Raw genomic sequence first — 25,015 nt, forward strand, 5'->3', positions numbered from 1 at the left:
ACACTATATTTCTACCCTGAGACTAGATTCTATTTATGCCAAAAGTAAGAATCAATGACTTCAGGATAAAGAGATATTTAATTGCAACTTAATTATTACTAGCTACTATGACAAAAATAGATTCAACAACAATCATCTCGTTATTTTTGTTGCAATAGAATATTGAGTACTTTGAAGTAACATAGTGATTTGACACATTTACAGACATTTCTTAATATAGCTAGAGTCTGAAAGGGTTAAATTCTTGCACGGAGGCGATCGTCATGGTCGGTGATGGTGTGCGGCAGGCAGGTTTTCTACCACTTGGCCACACGTCTCCTTGAATATACAGAGAAAAGAACTTCCTCTGCTTGGAAATGCAGGGAAAATGACTTGGATGTTTTACAAACACACCTGTCCTATATGCAGGCTTCACGCAATAATATTGTGTGAGACAAGCATTCATTGCCATGGGGTGTCGGAACATGTAATTATCATAATGACTTGATGGTTTAAAGCTGGCAAACCGTTACAGAAAACACACATGTTCCTGTGCATATTCCTTTAAGACTACGTAGTGGGTGTTAGCAAGTTCAAAAACATATTACGCGCATAATTTCTGGGTTTTGTATACTTGAGGACAGGGGCAAAGGCCAAAGAGGAAAACCAAGAAATTGTGCAGTGCATAGAAAATGACATTGACGAAGAGTGCGAGGTAATTATATTAGGAGATATGAATGTGCACATAGAAGATATGGATAGATATACTGACTCAACAGGCAGAATGCTAATGTATATGTGTGAAAAGAATGATTTAATGATTTGCAACAGTACCGAGAATTGCGAAGGGCAGATAACGTGGGAGGTGGGAAGGCTACAACCGACGATAGACTACGCAATGATGTAGTCTATCGTCGTATGATCGGCTAAGGGTGATGAACATAGATGAATACGGGTCCAGAAGCTTCGGCAGTGATCAAAAACGTATCAAGCTGAGTTTTGGAAGAAAAATGAAAATGGAAAAGAGGCATTTAGGGGAACCACACGGTAATATTTATTGAGAAAGGCAAGTAGAAATAGCAACAAAAGAGATTGATAAAAAAAGCACCGAGGACACTAAAACAAAAGTAGACGTACACAAATCCAGCTCGATTGTTTGAGTTAGAACTTGCTAAGGTACGAGTCAAGTCAGCCGGGAAAAGGAGACACACCCGAAATCTGGTGGGATGAGGAAGTTAAGACAGCCATAGTAAGACGTCAGGAAGCCTCCAGGGAACACAGGTATGCAAAAAAGAGGAGTGTACTGGAAGATGGTCAAAAGAAAATGGGACAACTTCTCCAACTGTAGAAGGGAAGCGTCCGATCTTATCAGCGATAAGATTAAAAGAAATGGGGCCCAATGGATGGCGGAAGTAAACAAAAAGGATAGAAATGAAGCTGCAAAGTTTTGGAACCATCTAAATTCTCTGAGTAATAAGACAGGTATAGAAGAGAGGTTTATAACTACAGTTCAAGGGGTCAGACAAGAAGGGGATGAGGTAATGGAATGTATAAAAACAATGACAGAAAAATTTAAACACCAAGAAAACGATGCATGCACCGTACCAGATGAGGATGGACCAATTAGCTCAGTGGCTCCTCTGAGACAACGAGAGTGGGAAAGGGCGGAGAAAGCACATCAAAAGGCCCTGACGGCATCCCAATCATGCTAATAAAGAAACTAGGACCAAACTCTAAACAAACATTAAGAGACGCAGCGAGCAAAGCAATAATGGATGGTGAAGCTCCCAATGGGGGGAAACTAAGCATGATGAGCACGATCTATAAAGGAAAGGGGGACAACGCCAATTTAAACAACTACCGTCCTATAACAGTAACATCAGTAGTTTACAGGCTGGCGATGCAGATAGTAAAAGAAAGACTACAGACATGGGTGGAGAATGGGGTGTGCTGGGAGAACTACAAAATAGGTTCCGTAAACTAAGGACGTTTGAGGACAATCTGTCACCATTGATGTAGTGTATTGAAATAGCAGAAAAAGAACACAGGCCCCTGTGGCTGGCATTTCTAGATATCAAGGGAGCTTACGATATCGTCATTCAAGGGGACTTGTAGGGAATACTGGACACACTATGTGTGGAAGATGGCGTCACTAATCTTTTAAACGATATCTATAAAAGTGACAAGGTAGTTATAAAATGGGAAAAACGGGTATCTGAGCCCACAGAGATAAAACGGGGGCTTAGGGGTGTCCTCTGTCACCCTTGTTATTCATGATGTACCTACAAGGATTAGTGACCAAATGAGAGGGGAGTGGAGCTGGCTTTAGCCTCTCTTGCGTCAAACAAGGAAAACTAATTGAACAGGCACTACCAGCATTGATTTACGCAGATGATATAGTGCTAATAGCCGACAACAAGGAAGATTTGCACAGATTGATAGACATCTGGGGTGATGCGGGAGATAGGTTAGATTTGAGATTCAGTAAGAAAGAATAAGCCGTCATGATTTTTAATGATAATGAAGGTAGTGAGCTTAGGATGCAGGAGGTCACGCTAGAGATAACGCATAAATACAAATATCTGGGTGTACGGATAAATAACGGGACGGAGTACCTAAGGGAACAGGAAATATACGTAACGACTAAAGGTAACAGGAATGATTGATTTGATTGATATGTGAGGTTTAACGTCCCAAAATCACCATATGATTATGAGAGACGCCGTAGTGGAGGGCTCCAGAAATTTCGACTACCTGGTGTTCTTTTACGTGCACCCGAATCTGAGCACACGGGCCTACAACATTTCTGCCTCCATCGAAAATGCAGCCGAGTACCTTAGCCACTAGACTACCGCGGCGGGGATTAACAGGAATGCCGCGGTGATGAAAAACAGGGCACTATGGAATTACGATAGTTATGATGTTGTGAGAGGAATTTGGAAAGGGGTCATGGTTCCTGGTCTTATAATCGGCAATGCGGGCTTGTGCATGAGATCAAAGGTTCAATCAAGATTAGAAATTAGGCAACGTGACATAGGTATGCTTGCTTTAGGAGCTCACGGGAATACACAAAATCAGGGAGTACAAGGTGCAATTTTATTCCCTGTGAACCCCGAACATTGCATAGATGTGTATGGTACGTTTCATTTAGACATTTAACACCTCTCATAGAGGTGTCACTTAGGTCCTGAATATGTGAAATCAACGTTGATTGTTCTGTCAAACGACCCGCGAGTCTACGCTAAAAACAATGTTGCAGATACGTTAACGCTGTACATTCGACACACTATGTGGATGTTCATAATGAGAAGAAATGAGTGAAAAATATGTTACCTAGACATATGTTGAACACATTTCCTAGAAGGCACAATCATGTGTACATTAAGGTGTGTGTGTGTGTACATATATATACGAAAACTTGAAAGTTGGATGAAAAATTTTATTGCACAACTTCTGTTGAACACAAATCAAAGTAAAGCAACACGCAGCTCGTCCCTTGGTCAAAGCCGGGTCTCAACAAACAGTAAATAAGTCATCGTGGCCAAGTTGACGCCATCAGTGCGCGTGGAAGGAGGTTGGTCAAGCGTAGGAAAAGTGCGAGAACTGGTTTGGGGGGGTGTCAAAAAAAAAAAAAAAAAAAAGTCGGAGCCTGTTGACTGGCTATAGTGAACTAGAACCAAGGTCCTAGTGGTGCGAACGGAGGAGCTTTGCAACGCAGCGGCTGAGGCAGAATGCGCCGCAAGGATCGCGGCTGTACCTTTCTCTAGTGCTCCGCTTTTTTTCTCGTTTTCTTTTTTTTTTCAGAGGAAAGATGGAGGTTATTCAGTGCTGGAGCGGTGAAACGACGTGAGCCGGTGCCTTTTCCGGTGAGTCAGCGTCTCTACCGCGTCTTGAAATACGGCAGCCGCGCCGTGATGAATTACCAACTAGCCCAATCCTACACTTTACTTCCGTATTAGACGCCATTATATTGATCTCAAAACACACAATAAAAAATTCCATATCACTACAGATGCCAAAGCGACGCCGCCGCAAATGCACGTCCTTATCCGAAATTGGAAAAAAAATGGCAGCATATCCACGAGGTGAATGATGGAGAGTGGGCCAAAGCATCCGTCCGTCCATTCGTTCTCGCTTCCGTCTGTCCATGCGTCCATCTGTGTGACCGTCCATGCGTCCATTCGCCCATCCGTGCGTGCGTCTGTTCGTGCGTTTACACGTCCATCCGTGCGTCCATCCCTGCGTTCGTCCATGCATCCGCCCCTGCGTCCGTCCATGCATCCATCCGTCCGTGCAGCCATCCATGCGTCCATCCATGCATATCTGTCTGTGTCTCCGTTCATCCATCTAGTCAACACTCCAAATACCACCATCTCACATCTTTTCATCAAATTTCCGCATATAGAAGCACCGCCATCCAGCGGACATTCTAAGGACTAAACGAGAGGTGGCACACGCACACTTTCTTACGGCTTGCGCGTCGTGTCTACTTCCCACCTTTAACCACCTCGAGTTCATGGTATATACTAGTTCACTGTATTCATGGCACTACGGCCCAACACTCGCTAAACCTTTCTGAAACCAAGAAGGTTACGCCCAGCGAGTATAAGCTAGCAACCCTTTCTGGTCAGATAGTGCTCAATTTACATGCCAATGGCTGCTAATGGGGAATAGGAGACAGGATAATTCGGCTTTTAGTTAACGCGCACGCTGAGAAATTTTTATTGTTCAACGCACAGGAGAAATCTCCCACCGGCACCACCTTGCAGGTCAAAGCGTAAGACATGTTACGCACTACTACGAGGGACAAACGGGTGCCGCTATAAGGAGCTTTGCCCCTGAAAAAATTCGGCAGATCCCACGTACCTGGGAATCCACGTGATGCGAAGCATTCGGAGGAAACGTGACCATGTTGCAATTTTTTTTATTGAGCGACACGTCATGAAATGACGCTAAACATATTTACAAATGTTGCACGCACAGACATATGTTGAAGAGTTAGAGATGTTCATATAACCAGTTGTTTGCACTTACACGACGATGTCAACTGGAACATGCACATTAGCAACACCAGAGGCTGATATCAGTGAAGCGATGATGCTTGCGAAGATGCTGGCCCCGGACACTGCTACATAAATGAACTTCAGCGCAAAGCAACTAACCACATCTGACGTTAACCCGACAAGACGGCTGTATCAAAATATTACATATGTAATGTTTAAAAAAGTGGGTAGGCAGCGCTGCAACCCCTACTAACGTTTCACGAAGCGTCTATTTGAAAAGTGGTTCCGGGACCTGGCGTAGCTATGTGGTAAAATGCTTTATTGGTCCCCAGAATGCTTGGGTTTGATTCCAGCTGGAACTTGTCGGGTCGACGCTACCGACGTCGGGCATTTCTTCCCACTCGCGCGCTAAAATTGCCCATGTGTGTTCTCGTCGTTCCTGGGTAGATCACCTGTGGCACATAGCCGCCCATGGGTATGTGCCACTGTCTGGCGGGAAGTGGTTCCCGACGTACGCGACGGGATTGTGACATTCTTGATGTATTGACGAGCGCGTCATTATCGTCAAATCATCTTATCCTCCCATGCTAATTTTTAGCTCATGCCAAGTCATGGGGGTGACCACGAGAGCACCTAAAAGTAAGCGGTTAGATAGATAGATAGATAGATAGATAGATAGATAGATAGATAGATAGATAGATAGATAGATAGATAGATAGATAGATAGATAGATAGATAGATAGATAGATAGATAGATAGATAGATAGATAGATAGATAGATAGATAGATAGATAGATAGATAGATAGATAGATAGATAGATAGATAGATAGATAGATAGATAGATAGATAAACGCTCAAACTCGCCGAAGTTCATTAAGAAATGTTTCGCCTTTAAAACGAGCATCCATGCACATTTACTTTGTAGTGTCCGTCACCGTCAAACTCACGTATTTTTGCATGGCTCTTCCAGAAGGTGTAGTGAAAATCACCTCGCACGTGTCCTCCCGTGCATGCAGGTGCTCTTGAAGCTCGTCGAAGCGAACGACATGCACCTTCTCTATATTAAATGCGCGTTGGCCATTCGCACCAACTATGCGCACGTAGCCTGGAAGCCATCCTAATGGCAGGCAGCGTCCGCATAGCTGTAGAACCTAGTGGCAGCAGAAAACACAGGACCAGGTCAATTGGCGGAACATGGGAGAGGCACTTGCGCTGCATTGGGTGTAGTCAGGTTGATGATGATGATGATGATGATGATGATGATGATGATGTGCACTTCGTCAATGCGCTGGATGACAACGATGAACTGTTATGGCTAGCCCTTTGTGATGAGTTGGGAGTATTTGACGATTCACTGGTTACGCCAGTCGTACACTCTTAAGTCAGGTGCCGGATAACGAACGGCACATAGGCGGCGCGCTCCTGCGTACTGATTGACGATTCACTGGTTACGCCAGTCGTACACTCTAAGTCAGGTGCCGGATAACGAACGGCACATAGGCGGCGCGCTCCTGCGTACTGACTGAAATACTGCCTATAGGAAGCCCAGCAATAAAAAATACCCGTGACATCCGCGCAGCACGGAAGTCACGCATACAGCTGGTAAGAGCAGGCGCAAAAAGAAAAAAAAAGAAAAAGTGGGAGAGCCGCCGTCTCCGTCGCGCCAGCCTGACGCCAGGAGCCGGCATCAACTTACGCAGAACCGTTCAGCCATATCATTTTGTACTCCCTGATTTGGTGAATTCCCGTGAGCTCATAAGGTAAGCCTACCTATTCCACGTTGCTTAATTTCTAATCTTGCTTAAACTTTTGATTTCATGCACAAGACCGCATTGCCGAACGTCAGTCCAGGAACCATGACCCCTTTCCATATTCCTCTCACAACATCATACCTATTGTAACTCCACAGTGCCCTGTTTTTCATTACCGCTGCATTCCTGTTACCTTTAGTCGTCACGTATATTTCGTGTTCCCTTAGGTACTCGGCCCCATTGCTTATTCATACGCCCAGATATTTGTATTTATCTGTTATCTCTTGCGTGACCTACTGTATTCTAAGCTCGCTATCTTCATTGTCATTAAAAATCATGACTGCTGATTTTTCCTTACTGAATCTGAAATCTAACCCATCTCCCTCATTACCGCAGATGTTCACCAATCTCTGCAAATCTTCCTTGTTGTCGGCCATTAGCACTATATTATCTGCGTACATCAATGCTGGTAGTGCCTGTTCAAGGCTCCTGTGTCTGTTACAGGTCCCCTGTTCAAGGTTCAAGGTTCAAGTGCCTGTTCAAGGCCCCCGTGGCATGGCGCCGTCTGCCGGTGTTCGAGCGAAGCGCATGGATTGCCGAACAAGATCTGTCCGTGCCGCCGCGCGCAGTGTCAACCCCTAAACATTCCTACACCGTGGCCCCAAGTGTGAGCGCAAAAAAAAAACAAAAAAAAAACCTCGCTTGCTGGATTTCGGGCCGACCGGTCGTGCGCTCGCGCGCTCCGCGCGCTTGCGATCTCCCGCGTCATCGTGGCTCTGGCCGACTGGGCTCGCCCTACGTCATCTCCTGCCGCCGACGACCTTCCACCTCCGACGACTGTGCAGCTCTGACTTACTGGACTTGTTCTACGCCATCCACCGACGCCGAAAGGAGCTCTCGCAGGTGCGCCCCGTCCTCGGACTCCAGTGACCGTGCTCCATCTTTCCTATCTCTTCTATCCCCTCGGTTTGTCCTCGCTCGCTGTGGCTTACCACCACACGTCTCTTCTTCTCTTCTCCTTCTTCGGCTTTCCCACATCTTTTCTCCTATCCTTTTTATCCCTCCTCACCCCATCCCTCGTGAGCTACTGTGGCGGTGTCGCTCATTGAAGCAGACAATAACGGGGCTCGCTTTTCTCTTCTTTTCTCTTTTTAATAGCCACTCCGCGTGAGCGCAAAAAGAAAGAAAAAGACCCCCCCCCCCCCCCCTGCCGTCGCCACGCCAGCTGGGCGTCCGGCGCCCGCGTCACGTTCACCGTCTCCCGCATGCTGTGGCCTTTGTGCGTCGCCGTTTCGTCCCGCTGTCTTGTGACGGTCGTTTTTCTACAAGGTGGTCTGAGACGGGAACATTTTCCAGTACTATACGGCACACTTTATTCGAAATATCATACATCTCTCTGCATTTGGGCATACACTGGTATGTACAGTCCCATTGTTACTCTTTTGACTTCAATAAAAGAGTACGAACAACTTTCCGTTCCTCAGTTGTCGAGGTAAGATACTGTGTCATGCACTAAATAAAAGAGTACTAGCGCGTGCACGACAGCTTACTGAAACACTGGCCTATGTATGTTGATGCTCATGTTCTACGAAGCAAGTTGAACTGATGGTTTTAGGAAAGCATGGCAAAAAAAGAAACAAACTGAAGGCGGCGAGACAGAAAAAGATAAAAATTGAAATATTGGTCGACCTTTAATTAGTGGTTCCGTAATTTGATGATGAAAATCAAGTACAGAAGTCAGAAGTCAGGTGCAGAAGTCAGCAGGAGAGCCCCGCAGTGGTGGTCTAGTGACTAAGGTATTCGGCTGCTGACCCGCAGGTCGCGGGTTTAAATCCCGGCTGCGGCGGCTGCATTTCCGATGAAGGCGGAAATATTGTAAGCCCGTGTGCTCAGATATGGGTGCACGTTAAAGAACCCCAGGTGGTCGAAATTTCCGGAGACCTCCACTAATGCGTCTCTAAAAATTATATGGTGGTTTTTGGACGTTAAACCCCACATATCAATTAATTAATCGAAGTCAGCCGGAGAGCGTATGTCACCGACATTTGCACACTCCTTTGAATATTAGGTACAGTTCTCATATTCCAGCATGGGTTTCTAACAGTGAACCACGACCAAGACAACCAGTGTACCACTGTGGAGATAATGTACCAGCTATAAAAATCCCCATTTTCTAAAGATGAACTGCTAGCAGTAAGAATAAATATTTTGAGGTTCGTTGTGTACCATTTCTTGACCTCAACTGCACGCCGACGTTCGCGAAAGAGATGTGCAGAGGCATTATTTATTTGGAGGGAGACCAACCTGTCCGTCGCAAATTTGTGTACGTCATACTTGACCTTGGCGCGCGTTTCGGCATTCACTTGAACAGCGATGTGATGCTGAATAAAGGTAAGAGTAGCCACTCCCCATAAATAAGATCAGTTAAAGACTGAAAGTGAGTAAAAAGCACTCTATATAGCGAAATAATGCGCATAAATTCTCATTTCCGAAATAAGTAATTGTCCAAATGCTAAAAAGTGCCGCTGCCCTAGCGTGCAGCTCGCGGCAGTTCGCGCGTACGAAATGCAAATGTTAGAGTAGGCATGCTAAAATACCCATTCAACGTTTACGTGTGAAAGCGCATTGTCTTCAAACAGCTGAGAATAGGCTGCTGTCAATGACACGCGTGTACCTCCCGTTACAAATCAGCCGAATTTCTCACAGCACACGCACGTGTGAGAAACATACGCAGGTTTCGACAGCCGAGCACAGCCTCGTCCGCGAATTTCGGTGAGCGTAACACTCGTGGTTCACGGGGAGCTTTAAAACGACGAACAAACACACGTTAATCGTTCTTGCCGAACAGCGCACCACGAACCGAAGTCGGAGCCGAAAGTGCTCACTGTGGTTGTCTCGACTTCATGAAGCCCTACAAACTATTCGCTGATCAAATGCATGCACATGGCACAAGAACAGCTCAAGGTTCCGAAGATGGTTTGCAAAAACCCACTTGGTAGATATATACCCCGCAAAGAGACTCATGTTTATCATGTTTGCACCAGTTTCATACCTTCGTCATCCGTTCACGTCCCGTAATACCAAATTTGGTATAAGTGAAACTAGCGAAACGGACGCCAGCACACCATGAGCTCGGCCTGTCAGTCAGTCAGTCAGTCAATGAACTTTATTTACAAATTGTCCTGAGGAGCCGATTCCCCTCAAGAGGGAGGGTCGGCTGCGGGCCGCACCCACGTGGGGACAGGAAGAGCGAGCCCCTCCGCCAAATTGCGGGCCCTCTGGACAGCCCGGATTTGGACCTCTCGGTCCGAGCTGGTAATTGCCGTCCTCCAGGCAGCTTCTGTGCTGAGAGGCTCGCCATCGCGCAGCGCCGCGCATTGCCAGAGCATGTGGGGTAACGTGCAACGTCTCTCTTCGCAATGAGGGCATTGCGGCTTTATGCTGTCGATAAACTTGCTGTACACTAAAGGCGACGGGTAAGTACCCGTTTGCAGCATTCTTAAAGTGACTGACTGGGCCCTAGAGAGTTGCGGGTGCGGGAGCGGAAAGCTACGCCTGGCCAATTGATAATTTTTGCAAATTTCGTTAAAGGTGAGGAGCGAATCAAGCTGCCGGATGCCATCCCCAAAATTAGATGCCGATTGCCCGTCACGGTGGGACAGTTCGCGTGCTCGGGCATGGGCAAGCTCATTGGCATTGGGGATAACAGGGTGGACATCCTTGCCCATGTGGGCAGGAAACCAGGTGATGTGGCCGTCGATTTCCGTGCAATGTGGTCTTTTGGTAAGAAGATGGGCCGCCTGCTCACAGACTGACCCGGTCATGAACGCTCGTGCAGCAGCTCGAGAATCAGTGAAAATGCGCGCGCGCATGGGAATCGCCACGGCCATTGCTATAGCAGCCTGCTCTGCCCTAGCCGGCGTGGTATCTCGAAGAGATGCTGCTGTGAGGATTTTACCGTGAAGGTCAGTGACCACAGCCACGAAATTGGATGTGCCGGGATACTGTGCTGCGTCAACGAACGCCACAAGTTCAGGGGTGGCAGCAGCGGAACTGAGGAGCGACCTAGCCCTAGCGGCCCGGCGGCCGACATTGTAGAGAGGGTGAACATTTCTAGGAATTTGTGAGACCGTAATCTGCTCCCTCAATTTGGGTGGAAGCTGTATCTTTTTGTCTGCTACCATAGTTGGTTCGCAGCCCAGAAACTCCAGGATGCGTCTCCCAGCTTTGGAAGAGGACAGTCGTGCAGCTTGTGCTGTTTGTTGCGCTTCTGCAATCTCACTAAATGTATTATGCATACCAAGAGCCTTGAGCTTTTCCTCATTTGTGTTGTTTGGAAGGCCCAAGACCCTCTTAATGCACTTTCGAATAATCGCATCCAGTTTTCCTTGTTCTTTCCTTTCCCACCTATGCGCTGCTGCAATGTAATTAATGTGACTCATAAGAAAGGCATGGAAAAGCCTCATGAGGTTGGCCTCACAAAGCCCTCCACGCCTGTTAGACACCCGAAGTATAAGCTTGACCATGCTCTCCGCCTTTGCCGCAATACGAGTCAGAGTATGAGAGTTACTTCCGTGCTCCTCCAGGAACATGCCTAATATCCGAATTTTATCGACACGGGGGATGGCCTGCCCTGACCGTGTGTGAATTTCGATCCTGATCTCTTCCGGCGGAAATGGAATAGTGGTGAACTTGCGTTTCTCCGGCTGTGTGTACAGGAGGAGCTCCGACTTGGCGGTCGACAAGTGCAGCCCCGTGCTATCCAAAAACTCCTCCGTGCACCTGAGGGCCTGCTGGAGGGACTCCTCAACGTCTCCGTCCCTACCCCCAGTGCACCATATAGTAATATCGTCCGCATACAGCGCATGTCCGATGCGGTCGATACGAGAGAGTTCGAGCGAGAGTTTCCTCATCGCGATATTAAAAATTAGCGGCGAAATGACCGATCCTTGAGGGGTTCCCCTAGGTCCAAGGTGAAATTCCTTGGAGCAGAGGTCCCCGAGCCGAATGGTGGCAACGCGATCCCTGAGAAAAGAGCGGACGAACCCGTAAAAGCGGGCCCCCAATCCCAACTCAGAGATCGAATCCAGTATGTGAGGATGTGAGATATTATCGAAAGCTTTCTCCAGATCGAGTGCAAGAATTCCTCGGACATCTCTGGTGTCTATGTCGAGAATTTGATGTTTAATCATTTTCATAACGTCCTGCGTAGAGAGCGCGGGACGAAAGCCAATGAGATTGAAAGGGAAGAGCTCGTTTTGTTCAATGTGATGGGAGATTCGGTTAAGGATTGCATGTTCCGCGACCTTACCCACGCAAGACGTGAGCGAGATCGGTCGGAGCGTGCCGAGCCCGAGAGGCTTACCAGGCTCGGGAATGAGGACGACAGAGGCCGTTCGCCACTCCTTCGGCACCTGCCCCGACTCCCAAACCCGGTTGACCTCGTCAGTTAGTAGCTCAATGGATCTATCGTCCAGATTTTTAAGTAGCCTGTTAGTGATACCATCCGGCCCGGGAGCCGATTTTCCATTGAGATCAAAAAGGACCGCCCTAATCTCTGCCGTGTTGAAGGGGGAGTCCAGCTCCGCATACTCCAGACCAGAGAAATCCGGGTAGTCTGCATCCGTGGTAGCCCCCAGGGGGAGGTACCTATCCGCCAGCTGTTGTAAGATTTGATCATTGGAGAGCCCAGCAGACCTCTCCTTGTGAATGAGCCGATCAACAGTGTTTCTGATTAGCTTTAGTTTGCTTATCTCCCAGGAGGTGCTTGAGAATGTTCCATTTCGCCCCTGACCGCATCTGCCCATCGACAGCGTTACAGACATCATCCCATTGTTGTCTGGCCAGGGTTTGGCTGTACGATTCAATCTCCTATTTGAGCAGAGCAATTTTCTTTCTGAGCCGCCTGTTGAGTCGCTGCGTACGCCATCTGTTAAGTAAGGAGTTTTTGGCTTCAAGGAGCCTCGCTAGGCGGCTGTCCATGCGTTCCGTTTTAAGATCCGTCTCCACCACCTTAGTGGCATCTTTAACATCTGCCTTAAGACGCTCAAGTAGCTGGCCAAGGTCATCGTACTCTTTTTCATCGCTTTGTCTGAGTTCCCGAAAGACATACCAATCAAATCAACAATTTTGAAAACCCGCGGCGGCGGTGCTTTAACATCGAGGGAGATAGACGCGATGAAATGGTCGCTCCCCAAGTTCTCATGCAAGTTCTGCCAGAAAGGGCACTCGACGTTCCTGACAAAAGCCAGGTCCGGCGTAGTGTCCCTTGCTACAGAATTGCCGAGACGTGTGGGAAAGTTGTGATCAGTAACTAGTAACATATTAAGATTGGTAGTATGCTGCAGAAGCGCCCGCCCCTTAGCCGTATTATTGATATAGCCCCATGTCTGATGTTGCGCATTGAAGTCGCCAGCAACTGTCAACAGAGCCGAGCCCGCGATTTTGGAGGCTTTGCAGAGAAGCGCATTAAAAATCTCCCGAGTATCAGATGGTGAGCTATAAACGTTGAGAATGAATAGGTGCTCCTTAAGCCGAGAGTTTGGGATTAACTCAATGAGTATGTGTTCCACCTTTAGGTCTGGACGTACATCGCGAACCTCAAAGGAGAACTCTTTGGATATGAGGGTGGCGACCCCACGTTTTCCTTCCCCCCAGCAGGCCACGGAGCGATAACCCCGGAGGGCCACCTCTCCTTTAAGGGTCTCCTGGAGGAGTATTACGGCTGGCTTATTCTCCTGTGAGCTGACGAACTGCTGCAAGACTGCCTTCTTCCTGTGGAAGCTCGCGCAATTCCATTGCCAAATGACAAATGTTTTATTTAGCTTCGCCATGATTGCTACTTAGGTTTTGCTCCACCACCACCACCCTTGCAGAAAGGGACTGGATGACAGAGCTGAATTTCATGGACCACCCCCATAATTTCCTGTTTAAAGTCACTGAACTCCTTCTCGATATCTACCGGAGGGTCAGCGGCTTTTCGCTTACCACCTCTAGGTTGTGCCTCGGCCTGCTGCACTTTCACCGCCCCTTCCGGCGTGCGTTCGCGCTGCCTAAGCTCCTCAACTAATGCTTTAATCTCCTGAAGCTCACTCCTCAGAGTTGCATTCTCACGCTCTAGCTGCTGTATTCTAGCCGTAGCTTGCTCTGGCAACTGGCGCTGCACGATAGTGCGAGACTCACGTTTTGGGCCCACTCGTTCAGCCCAGGTAGGTTCCTGCTGAATCCGGGCACAGGAGGCAGGCCTAATAACCCTCGAGCGAGAGCGGTGACCCGCACCCCGCCCAGGGTTATCAAGGCCACCCCCCTGGTTGAACCCAAGCCCGGGAGCTTGCTGTGGCACGAACTCCGCGCGCTGCTTGTTTGCTTTTCTCCGTCGTCGCCTTCTACGCCGAACGATGTAGGGAACCTGGTACCTGCTTTGGCAGGCCCGATCCGCCGTCGGATGCACTCCTCCACAGATGGAGCACTTCGGCTGGTACGTATGATTCTCAGGGGGCGATGAGACCCCACAGTCCGGGCAGGTGATGACTGTAGGAGTGGGACAAACGTCCGAGCGATGTCCCAGCTTTCCGCAGGTTCGACAGGCGTCGATTTGTCGTCGGTAGAGCGTGCACCGGATCAGGTTCGTCCCACACATGACGTAGTTTGGAACTTTCATACCGTCAAACAGTACGATCACCGTGGGCGTTTTCTTGATGCGCCGTACTCCAAGAACCTTCGGATTTCTTGCGTGCACGAAGAGCTCACCAAGCCGGTCATCAGAGAGCTCAGGGTCGATACCACGAACAACTCCTCTGCACGTATCCCCGGGTGGCGTCACGTAAGTAGAGACTTCATGGAGCGTTTCTCCCACTCGAATTTGCTTCACTTTAGCGTAGGCTTCTGCGTTCCTAGCGTGTGGCGTGCTGATCACAAAAATGTTCTGCATTTCATTGGCACAAACAATATCTTCCTCAGCCTGCGGCGGGCCGAGACAAGCAGCCATCACCAAAGCTTGGGTAACCTTGATTCCACTGACCTTGCGCACATCCATGCCTCCCTTGGGACGTACGACAACCCGGTAGTGATCTTTAGGCAATCGCGGCAGGCGCGACGCGGCGATGAGCTTGTTTATCGGCCCCTTCGGGTGCGCTGGACGGGCGGCACGATGACCGGCACTGGGGCCAGGGCTGTCGCCGGGCGTAAAATCCTGACGCTGCTTCTTCCGAGAGTGGGCAACAATCCATCCGGAGGCTTCATCCTCCTGCCTGGAGATTTCTTCGCCGAAGACCATCTCCTCGAGCGGCATCCTCGAAGCGTCTCGCTCGGCAGGCCGAGCTGAGCGCCAACGTGGCACAGGGTGAAACACCCAAATAAAAGTTCGAAAGCTTGACCTACCCGCAAAAGTCGGGTATCCACTCGATCCTTGAAAGAAACTGGATCAGATGAGTCGAAAAACCGAGGTCGATCGGCAAATTTGCGGTCAAAAACATTTAAAAAAGCAGGAGCCGATGCGAGCGCGTCCGGCTCGCGTCTAGCAAGCGGCGTTCCTCAGCTCGGCCTGTAATTATGTTGTTTCATGACACGCATCTGATGATTATCATGTTTGCACCAGTACCTTCGTCATTCATTAACGTACTGTAATACCGAATTTGGTATATGTGACGCTAGCGAAACGGCCGTGAGCGCATCATGAGCGTGGCATGTCGTCATGTTGTTACATGACACGCATGTCATAATTTCATGTTAGTGTCTGTCGCTTGTGTTTGTCATGCAATCATGCCATACCATACCAATTTTGCAACATGTCATGTGAACAAAACCACTACAAGTGGTGCAGGACCATAAAATGTAAATCTTGACATTCCTGACATACGTGTCATGATTTTCATGTTATGACTAGACAGATATGTTTTTAATACAGTCATATTATGCCATACCAAGTTTAGTATTGCATAAAACCTTATCGAAACTGCCAGGAGAGCTAAAAATTGACAGATCCCATGTACAACGGGAATCGATGATATGCGAAGCACGAATGAGAAATGTTGATATGTCACTTTAAAACTAGAAAACATTACGAGGTGGAGGTAATTGATGCCATACATGACTTCCGTGTTATGATTATCATGTTTGGATGTGTCGTTTACCATCGTCATCTATTCAGGTCACGTGATACCGAAATTATTTGTGGAGCTAGCGAAATGGCCACGAGCACGCTATGAGCGTGGTATGTTGTCATGTTCTTACATAATACGCGTGTCAGGATTATCGTGTTTGCATCAGTCATATATTTCGTCATCCATTGACGTCACGTAAAACAAAATTTAATATATGTGGAGCAAGCGAAACGGCCGCGAGCGCATCATGAAGGGCCCAATATAGTCTAACGTAGCGTTGACGCGTGTGCACGCTGGGCACAGCGACGCAACGTTGCAAAACGCGAGCGCTCTATAGTCTGACGCCAGCCGCGACCAGCGTTCGTCGGCACGGCCCGATGGCAACCGGCGCGAAATACGACATGCTGCATTTCGCACCGATGCGTTACCCAGAGAACACTGCGTCTCCCTCTTTTCGTGACGGAGGAACGCCGGACGCGCTGAAACGCGCATGCGTAAAAGCAACGCAGCCCGGCGCGCGGCTGCGAGTATATGGCAGGACCAGCGCCTGGCGTGGCGACGCCGGCGTGACACGACGAAATGATCGCCAGCGAGCACGCGCACCACGTCACGTCGCAATGTATTGGCGCCTTGACTGTGACCATTAGTCATGTTCTCACGTGACACGCATCTCGTATTTATCATGTTTGCCCTAGTCACGTACTTTCGTCATCCATTGGCGTCACGTAATACGGAATTTCACATATGTGAAACTAGCGAAATAGGCACGAGCGCATTATCAGTGTGGCATGTAGTCATGTTATTACATGACACGCATGTTGTGATTATGTTCGGATGTGTCATTTACCTATGTCATCCGTTTGCGTCGCGTAATACTGAGTTTGGCAAATGAGCAGCTAGCGAAACGGCCGCGAGCGCATCATGAGCGCAGAATGTATACGTGTTGTTACGTGACACGCATCACATGTTTATCATGTTTGCACCAGTATGATACTTTCGTCATCCATTCTCCTCCCATAATACCAAATTTGGTAGAAGTGAAGCTAGCGAAACGGCCGCCAGCGCATCGTGAGCGTGGCCTGTAGTCATGTTGTTACATGACACGCATCTCATGATTATCATGTTTGCACCAGTACCTTCGTCATCCATTAACGTACTGTAATACCAAATTTGGTATATGTCACGCTAGCAAAACGGCCGCGAGCGCATCATGAAGGGCCCAATATACTTCAATGTAGCGTTGACGCGCGCGCACGCTGGGCATAGCGACGCTATAGTATACGTTAGCAAAACGCGAGCACTTTATAGTCTGACGCCAGGCGCGACTGGCGCGACCAGCGTCAGTCAGCACGGCCCGACGGCAACAGGCGCGAAATGCGACATGCTGCATTTCGCGCTGATGCGTTACCCTCTTTACGTGACGAAGGGATGCCGGACGCGCTGAAATGCGCCTGCGTCAAAGCAACGCAGCGCGGCGCGCACCTGCGAGTATATGACAAGACCGACGCCTGGCGTGGCAACGCCGACGTGACGCGACGAAATGAATGCCCACGAGCACGCGCACCACGTCACGTCGAAATGTATTGGCGCCTTGACTGTGGTATGTAGTCATGTTCTCACATGACACGCATGTCATGATTATCAAGTTTGCACCAGTCACATACCTTCGTAATCCATTCACGTACTTTAATACCAAATTTGATATATGTGACGCTAGCGAAACGGCTGCGAGTGCATCGTGAGTGTGGCATGTAGTCATGTTGTCACATGACACGAATGTCATGATTTTTTATGTTAGGGTCAGTCGCTTGTGTTCGGCATGCAATCATGTCATACCATACCAGTTTTGCAACGTGCCATGTGAACGAAACCACCGCAAGAAGTGCAGGACCATGAAATGTAAATCTTGACATTCATGACATACTTGTCATGATTTTGATGTTATGACTAGTCAAATATGTTCTTCATACAGCCATGTTATGCCATACCAAGTTTGGTATTGATGCCATTATTGAAACGGCCAGGAGAGCTAAAAAAATGGCAGCATATCTACGGAGTGAATGACGGATAGTGGGGCGAAACATCCGTCCGTCCATTCGTTCTTGCTTCCGTCCATCCATGCGTGCGTCTGTGTGGCCGCCCATGCGTCCATCCGCCCGTCCGTGCATGCGTCTGTTCGTGTGTCCACACGCTCATCTGTGCATCCGTCCCTGCTTTCGTCCATGCATTCGCTCTGCGTCCTTCCATGCGTTCATCCGTCCGTGCAGCCATCGGTGCGTCCGTCCATGCACTTGTCTGTGTGTCCGTTTGTCCACCTATTCAACACTCCAAGTACCACCATCTCGCATCGTTCGCACCGCAACCCAGCGGACATTTCAAGGACTGAACGAGAGGAGGCACACGCACACTTTCATACGGCTTGCGCTTCGTGTCTACTTCCCACCTTTAACCACCTCGAGTTCATTGTATATACTAGTTCACTGTATTCGTGGCACTGCGGCCCTACGCTCGCTAAACCTTTCTAAAGCCTAGGAGGTTACGCCCTACGAATATAACGGAGCAACCCTTTCTTGTCTTCTGTGCGTTGTTGAACAATAAAAAATTCGCAGCGTGCGCGTTAACTAAAAGCCGAATTTTCCTGTCTCTCATTCCCTCTTAGCAGCCATTGGCATGTACATTGAGTACTATCTTTTATTGTTCAACAACGCACAGAAGAACACTCTCACCAGCACCACCTTGGAGGTCAAAATGTTATAGTTGTTACACACTACTACAACGGCTACGGGGGACAAATGGGCGCTGCTCCAAAGAGCTTCGCCCCTAAAAGTCGTAGGCGCCTAGATGGATACGCCCAAAGTCACCGAAGTTCGCCAAGAAATGCTTCGCATTTAATAACAATAAATCATTGCCAAACCATCCTCAATTACGTCACATTCGCGAGATACCCAACCACTCTGCGACGCATTCAAGTTCCCCCCGTGGGAAGATGTGGGCGGCCTTTTTTTCCTCCGTATTCTTCTGTGAAACTTCCTTGCAATGCTAATATTCCATTGTTTAAATTTATAGACCCGTGACTTAATTAGGTTTTTAAATAATATACCGTAAGAGAAATTGTGAGATTTCATGGGCGCTATAGCAATCGCCCCAAACTGAATTAAAACTTGTGCCAGATACCGGTGCTCTTCGAATGCTGTTGTTCGCCGACTGATGAGTCCGCACATGTACCTCTTGTCGAGCTGTTCGGTGATCATAAAGGCCGAGGCTCCGTGCCGAGGCGGACCATAGCACTGCGGTTTGCTGTAGCACGCCTCTATCCCAAACTGGGATAGCTGGGGCACATAATTTTTGGTAGTGGGGTTGGTTCCAGCCCCATGTCTATAAATTCCAAATTAAGAACAGCTCTCGCTGTTTAAATTGCGCTGTACTTTTCACTGTACACACACAACGAACATGATGGTGGGCAAATAAGTCACGTGACATGTGTCATGATTCTGATCCCTCCGCAGTCACCATTCACCCGACAGCGAAGTGCTACCAACAAAGATTTCCGCAATGATCCGCGAGAGTCTGAACTGTGATTTTGGCTTCCGTCGTTTCACGAATGGCTTCGCTCGGACCGAAGTAGGGACGCGGGGACGGGTGACGTGTGGTGACGTAGTACGCGACTCCTGATTACGAATCACGATTTCGTCCATTGCGTGAACACAGTATTTGGGGCCCGACCAGTCGGCCTGGTATAAGGTGCACGTACGAGGTCTAAAATAACATAATGAACCGTAGTAATCGAAGTGTAATCGCAACAATTAAATAATAATTCATGAAAAAATTAAGGCAGCTTCGCACTAGTGCTCTAATGTCTGAACGAAGTGCGATGTGGGGTGGTCCGCTTAGTTTTTTCCTCTCATTCCTTTTTTTTTTCTTTGCTCAGTTTTACTATCTGAGTTTCGTCTGTTTATTTCTATCACTTTGTTTATTTCTGTCTGTCTATGCCCTTAATTTTCTTGCGTCCTCTTCTTTCTCTCCCTGGCTTGCTTTCTCTTTCTTTGATTCTTTCTCTCTTTTTCTGTCTTTCTATTTCTCGTTTCTCATTCTTGCTACTTACTTCCTCCTCTCATGCCTCCTCCTCTTTTCCCTTTCCGACTCCCCTGCTATACCACACTGTACAAGACCATGCTATAGGCTGCGCAGGTGTGCCTGGACAGCCAAGTGGTCACGAGGCCCAACTTCGGATCATGGGAACGCAAGTTCCAACCACGCTTCACAAAACATCACCGCCCAAGCACTCCGTACAGATGGTTGAACAGCAAAGCTCAAACTTTGAACCGAGAGAATTTCACTGAGCACCCCTCGAATTAATTTTTCATGCTTAAGCCGTTCATGCAAGGTGCATCGATGCGCGCGCACCCTATAGCCAGGTTTTAGCCTGTCGATGTTCGCAGCGCCTTTCTTCCAGTGCGCCCAGATCAGAATCGCGGCTTCAAAGATTGGCTTTGTCGGCGTTGGGGATCCCGGAATTCACGGTCTCGCCTGGCACGATTTGGATCGGTTCCAAGCGGCTTCCGTGCCTCCGGCGGTATTCTCGAGTGCGCGGCCGCCTTTTCTTGCCTCTCCCCGCGGTCACGTGTGTAATCGCATAACGGAAAGGAGAAAGTACGCACGCTTTTTCGAGAGCACACATGAAAGGGGCGCGGCGGCGGAGGCTTGTTGACACCGCCTTCCTTCTCCGCTCGTTCCGCGGCGACGTCGTCGTTTCCGTGCACTCGTTTCACCGCACCGAACTACATCGCGGTGTTGTTAAGCCCGCGAAGAAAGGACGCAGTTCGGTGGCCCGATTTTCTCGCTCGTCGATCGAACGGCTTCGGATAAAGGCGCACGGACACCGACTGCGACAAGCGACGTAAGTGGGCTCTTCTCCCTGCGTCGTCCGCTTGCTGTACGAGTCGAAAGAGTATGTCACCGCGCGTACGTTCCTTACGTGTGCTTTTGTTGACGATACCTTAATTGCAGTCCTCTTCATTTCTTAATGCGAAAGGTCTACGCACTGCTTAGAAGATAAGTCGCGTGCGCTTGTCCCAAATTCTGCAATGTCGATCAAGTGAAACATCCTTCCTTGAATCTTTTTTTATTATTTTGAATATGTGATATAGTGGCGCGCGCTTTTGGTCAGTGTTTCCATCCATGCCAGTAGCCAGAGAGATGCTCTGGAAGACCCCCCCCCCCCTCTCCCAGCATGTGGAAATTGTGATTTACGTGGGTATGTGTGGGCGGGGGGGGGGGGGTGGATGTGTTTTAGTGAAATAAATAACAAAAAGACGTGTTTTTCTAAAATAATCACTACCTTCATTCAGTGCTGCTGCCCCTTCCACCATAAAAAATTCCATTGCTACCGCCTCTTGCTAAACTGTATTCTGTAGCAGAACAGTTGAGGAGAGTTCCAGCAAGTCGGGTGTGTTCCCACGGTAAAAGTCAGGTGCACGAGGCTGGCTTGTCGTAACGACGGCAAGGTAAATTTGATGGATGACAACGCTAAAGATTCGGGTTTGTGCACGTGTTCTGGCGTAGCATGCGCGAAGGATCTTCATAGCTGCACAGCTATAGCATGGCAGATTACGTTGACTAGCGATCTAGCAGATAGCTTATATCGACAGGGCTCATATGGCTTCTACGTCGATCGTCCTGAATTCAGCCGATGTTCTCAAAGACTCGTATCGAATCGAGGGCCGTTGAACCTGATCTCTGATCTATGGTAAACTAAATGGCTGTTTGGTGTAGACTAATGTCACGCCGGCAATGTGGGATCGTTATGGCTGTTGACAGTATCCTCCGTAGCCTGTAGTTACCTAACTTCACCTAGATGTAGTGAGTACATTTATTTTATGGCGCACTCGCTTTTATAGAAAACTTTTTTGCTTTGGTGAAATGAGTTATAGGTTTGTGGCTTGCAAGGCTTTCCCTACGCTTTCGTTAAAACAAGGCAATTGCATGCCCCATGATACACAAATCCCAAGTGACCCACGGAAAAAGAAAAATCCAGAGCTTCGTACGAAGAAGTAACAACGCTCCATAGGTATGGGCCCAGATGCGCTCTAAGTGCGCACGTCGAAAAATGGAACCGAAATTGCGGCCTACAGTCATTGCAAGCTATGGGGTTATCACGGAGATGGTGAAGCTTAAATATGTAGTGCAATCTATTAATTTTTTTCAGGAAAGTGAGTTGATGGGCTGTATGTCAAAACGATCAACAACTGCCCAAACATGCCTTATAGCCTCGTCAATGAATTGCAGTGGTATAATTCAATTAATCGCAGTTCATCCTAAAAGTTGAGTTGGCACGTAAAGGTGAGAAAGAAAACAGGGGCATCATGTTAACTTTCGGGTATCATGGGATTGTTTGGTCGCTTGTTATTTTTGCTGCCTTTATAGGGTGCAGCCGTTTTCACTTTATGCGCATATTAAGAATTGATGAAAGCCACATTAGTGGTATCGCAAATTAATTAATGCCTAGCTTTTCACCGAAACCTATATAAATACGGAACGATTAGTTGCGCTGAAAACAAATAATTAAAGCCAGTGAAATGTCGCAATCTTTCGGTGTCCTCAGTGAATTGAGCAGCTGATGAGAGCTCGCTCAGAGCGACCCCAAGCCATTTTTGTTTCTGAATCAGCACGGAAGACAGTGCTGCTTGCGATCATTGCGACCGCGATGAAACGATTAGTGCGCGCTCTGTTTTTCCACTACCCTCGCTAAAGCGCGCACAGGCTGCCACAGCTGCTCCGTTAGCCCATCTTCGCAGTCAGTGCTCGAATGCCGACACAATCTGTCTTGCCCCGCCGCGGTGGTCTAGTGGCTAAAGTACTCGGCTGCTGACCCGCGGGTCGCGGATTTAACACAATCTCACAATCAACACAATCTGTCTTCACACAACAAATGAGTCAATGCCTTATCGAACTTCTTGCGTGGTAATTGATTGATATGTGGGGCTTAACGTCCCAAAACCACCGTATGATTAGGTGAGACGCCGTAGTGGAGGGCTCCGGAAATTTCGACGACCTGGGATTCTTTAACGAGAACCCAAATCTGAGTACACGGGCCTACAGCATTTCCGCCTCCATCGGAAATGCAGCCGACACAGCCGGGATTTGATCTCGCGACCTGCGGGTCAGCAGCGGAGTACGTTAGCCACTAGACCACCACGGCGGGGCTTCTTGCGTGGTAGTGGCATATTGAATAGGCTAAGCGCCCCTGATATTTTTTTTTTGCACGTCTACATTTCTCTTCGATTTCCTTCTCATCTTTCTTCCCCTTCCACGCCCCCCTAGTAACGGGTAGCAAACACGATTATGGTTGACCTCCTTGCCTTTCGCTCAATTTATAATCTCTCTCTCTATGACGTGAGCGTGCACATTTACGATCGCCTACACACGCCCCACAAATAAACTGCTCCCCGCCATCTATACCCTTTCTTTAACGTATTTATGTCACGTGCAAAGCCCGGACCTTCATTCTTAAGTAGTGTAAGACAGAATTGAAGTCATCGCTTCAGGGTGATTACACAAGAAATCGACACGAGTCTGACAATGAATATTCCAAATTTTATTGATTATTTTGTGCACACACCATCCAGTATCCACAAACAGTAGAAGATTTGTAGGAGTTTATTTCAGGCAAAAAGCAAGAAAGAAGGGTGCAATTTACGTAGCGGACTGGCGAAAAGGCATAAAAGCCTGACAAGGTGCCTGCCCCCTGCCAACCCAAAACTCACCAAAATGACACAGTGCTCAGCGTAAAATAAAAAGTAATAAAAAGTAAGCATAAATTAGTTTCTACACATAAAGCATGTGTATGAGCGAAAATCTGCCCATCAATAAAATAGTTAAAGCATGTATATATATATATATATATATATATATATATAGTGGGAGTAATAATTCAATGGGCCAGTTAGTCTTTGTGAAGGTATGGGATATGGCACAACGGGAGCGTTGTCAACAAGGATAAATATATTTATTTCCCAACAGTTTCGGGAGGGGTCCTCCCTTCATCAGGGGATGAGACTCATCCCCTGTATGAATACTTGAAGAAACTTAAAAATTTAATACACAAGGTTTCAAAAACGAGAACGCAAGAGCATCAATAAGTGATTATTGTGACAATAAATAAACACAGTTATAACATAAGGAAACGTTGGTGTAATTCACACAAAGAAAATACTCCAAGGAGTGTGAAACAAATATGATGGATGTGATTCTGTTTCTGTAGATAGTAAGTGTTCCTATATCATCTTTTTAACAATGTCATATGAGGCTGTAATTTTAAATATAGTAGCTACAATTGGTTGTTCGTTCAGTAAATGCAAAATTTCATACAGTAGTTTTGTGTCCCGTAATTCGTCCGTGGTTTCTCATATTTATACACCCTATGCCATAGGTTCTGTCTGTGACCTCTCGAGCGGTGCCTCTGATAAAACCCTGAGCCATCAGCTCGTACTTGTTTATAAAGAATCATTGTCAATTTTTGTTTCATGACATTGGCTATCGTAAGTATTTTATGTTCCTTAAAGACAGGCGTGGTATGATGCCCCTGATATTAGTTGTATAGTGAACTACGTTTCTTTTTTAACAGCATGGTTTAGGAGAGAGTAAGACGTCGAACATATGGAGATACCAATTTTATTCCCTGTCGTTTTCGAAGGTTCACTACGATATAAATATAGAGGTAATAATGCTAAAAGGTGTTTTCTGCATAGAATGTGTGAATACTGAAGGCTGAAGTATAACTGCTTAATGCATGTCGACATAAGCAAACCATTTTCAAAAACATCTAAGTGTGCGACAATTATAACAGTAGTATACTTGATAACTTTCCCCTCCTAACATAATGCAGCTAGCGTTTCTAAACTTGGTGACCTTTGATATTATAATCTGTTTATAATATATATTTTATGTTGCTGCTGTACAACGAGTAATTATTTTTATGAATTACCTCAAGCTTACAATTTTGGTGACAGTCAGCTTTCTTGAAAATTCTATATTTATAGTAATCCCACGCTCAATTTTTACTTAAAATCCCGTAAATAGACCGTCGCAAGCAATGAGAAAGTTTTCCAAAATGTTGCAATTTTTCATTGTCTTGCAGCGACAATATTATGGTTACAAATCAGGCCCGTAGCTAGTCAGGGG

General features: G+C 47.5%; 1 protein-coding gene and 1 non-coding gene across 2 annotated transcripts in view; both read left to right on the top strand.

Moving 5' to 3' along the window:
* The first annotated feature begins 19,052 nt into the window (after window positions 1–19,052).
* LOC119168803 (U1 spliceosomal RNA) lies at window positions 19,053–19,208 on the top strand. The gene has a single exon (XR_005109492.2). It is a non-coding gene; the product is annotated as a U1 spliceosomal RNA (small nuclear RNA).
* A 1,285-nt stretch (window positions 19,209–20,493) lies between these two features.
* Window positions 20,494–25,015, top strand: part of LOC119167636 (sulfotransferase ssu-1) — a 49,440-nt gene continuing 44,918 nt past the window's right edge. The window contains exon 1 of the mRNA XM_037419143.2: window positions 20,494–20,732. The gene's annotated coding sequence lies outside the window, so the exon portion shown is untranslated. The remainder of the gene's footprint in view (window positions 20,733–25,015) is intronic.

The sequence above is a fragment of the Rhipicephalus microplus genome, chromosome 6 (assembly GCF_043290135.1).
Source record: "Rhipicephalus microplus isolate Deutch F79 chromosome 6, USDA_Rmic, whole genome shotgun sequence".
Taxonomy (NCBI): domain Eukaryota; kingdom Metazoa; phylum Arthropoda; class Arachnida; order Ixodida; family Ixodidae; genus Rhipicephalus; species Rhipicephalus microplus.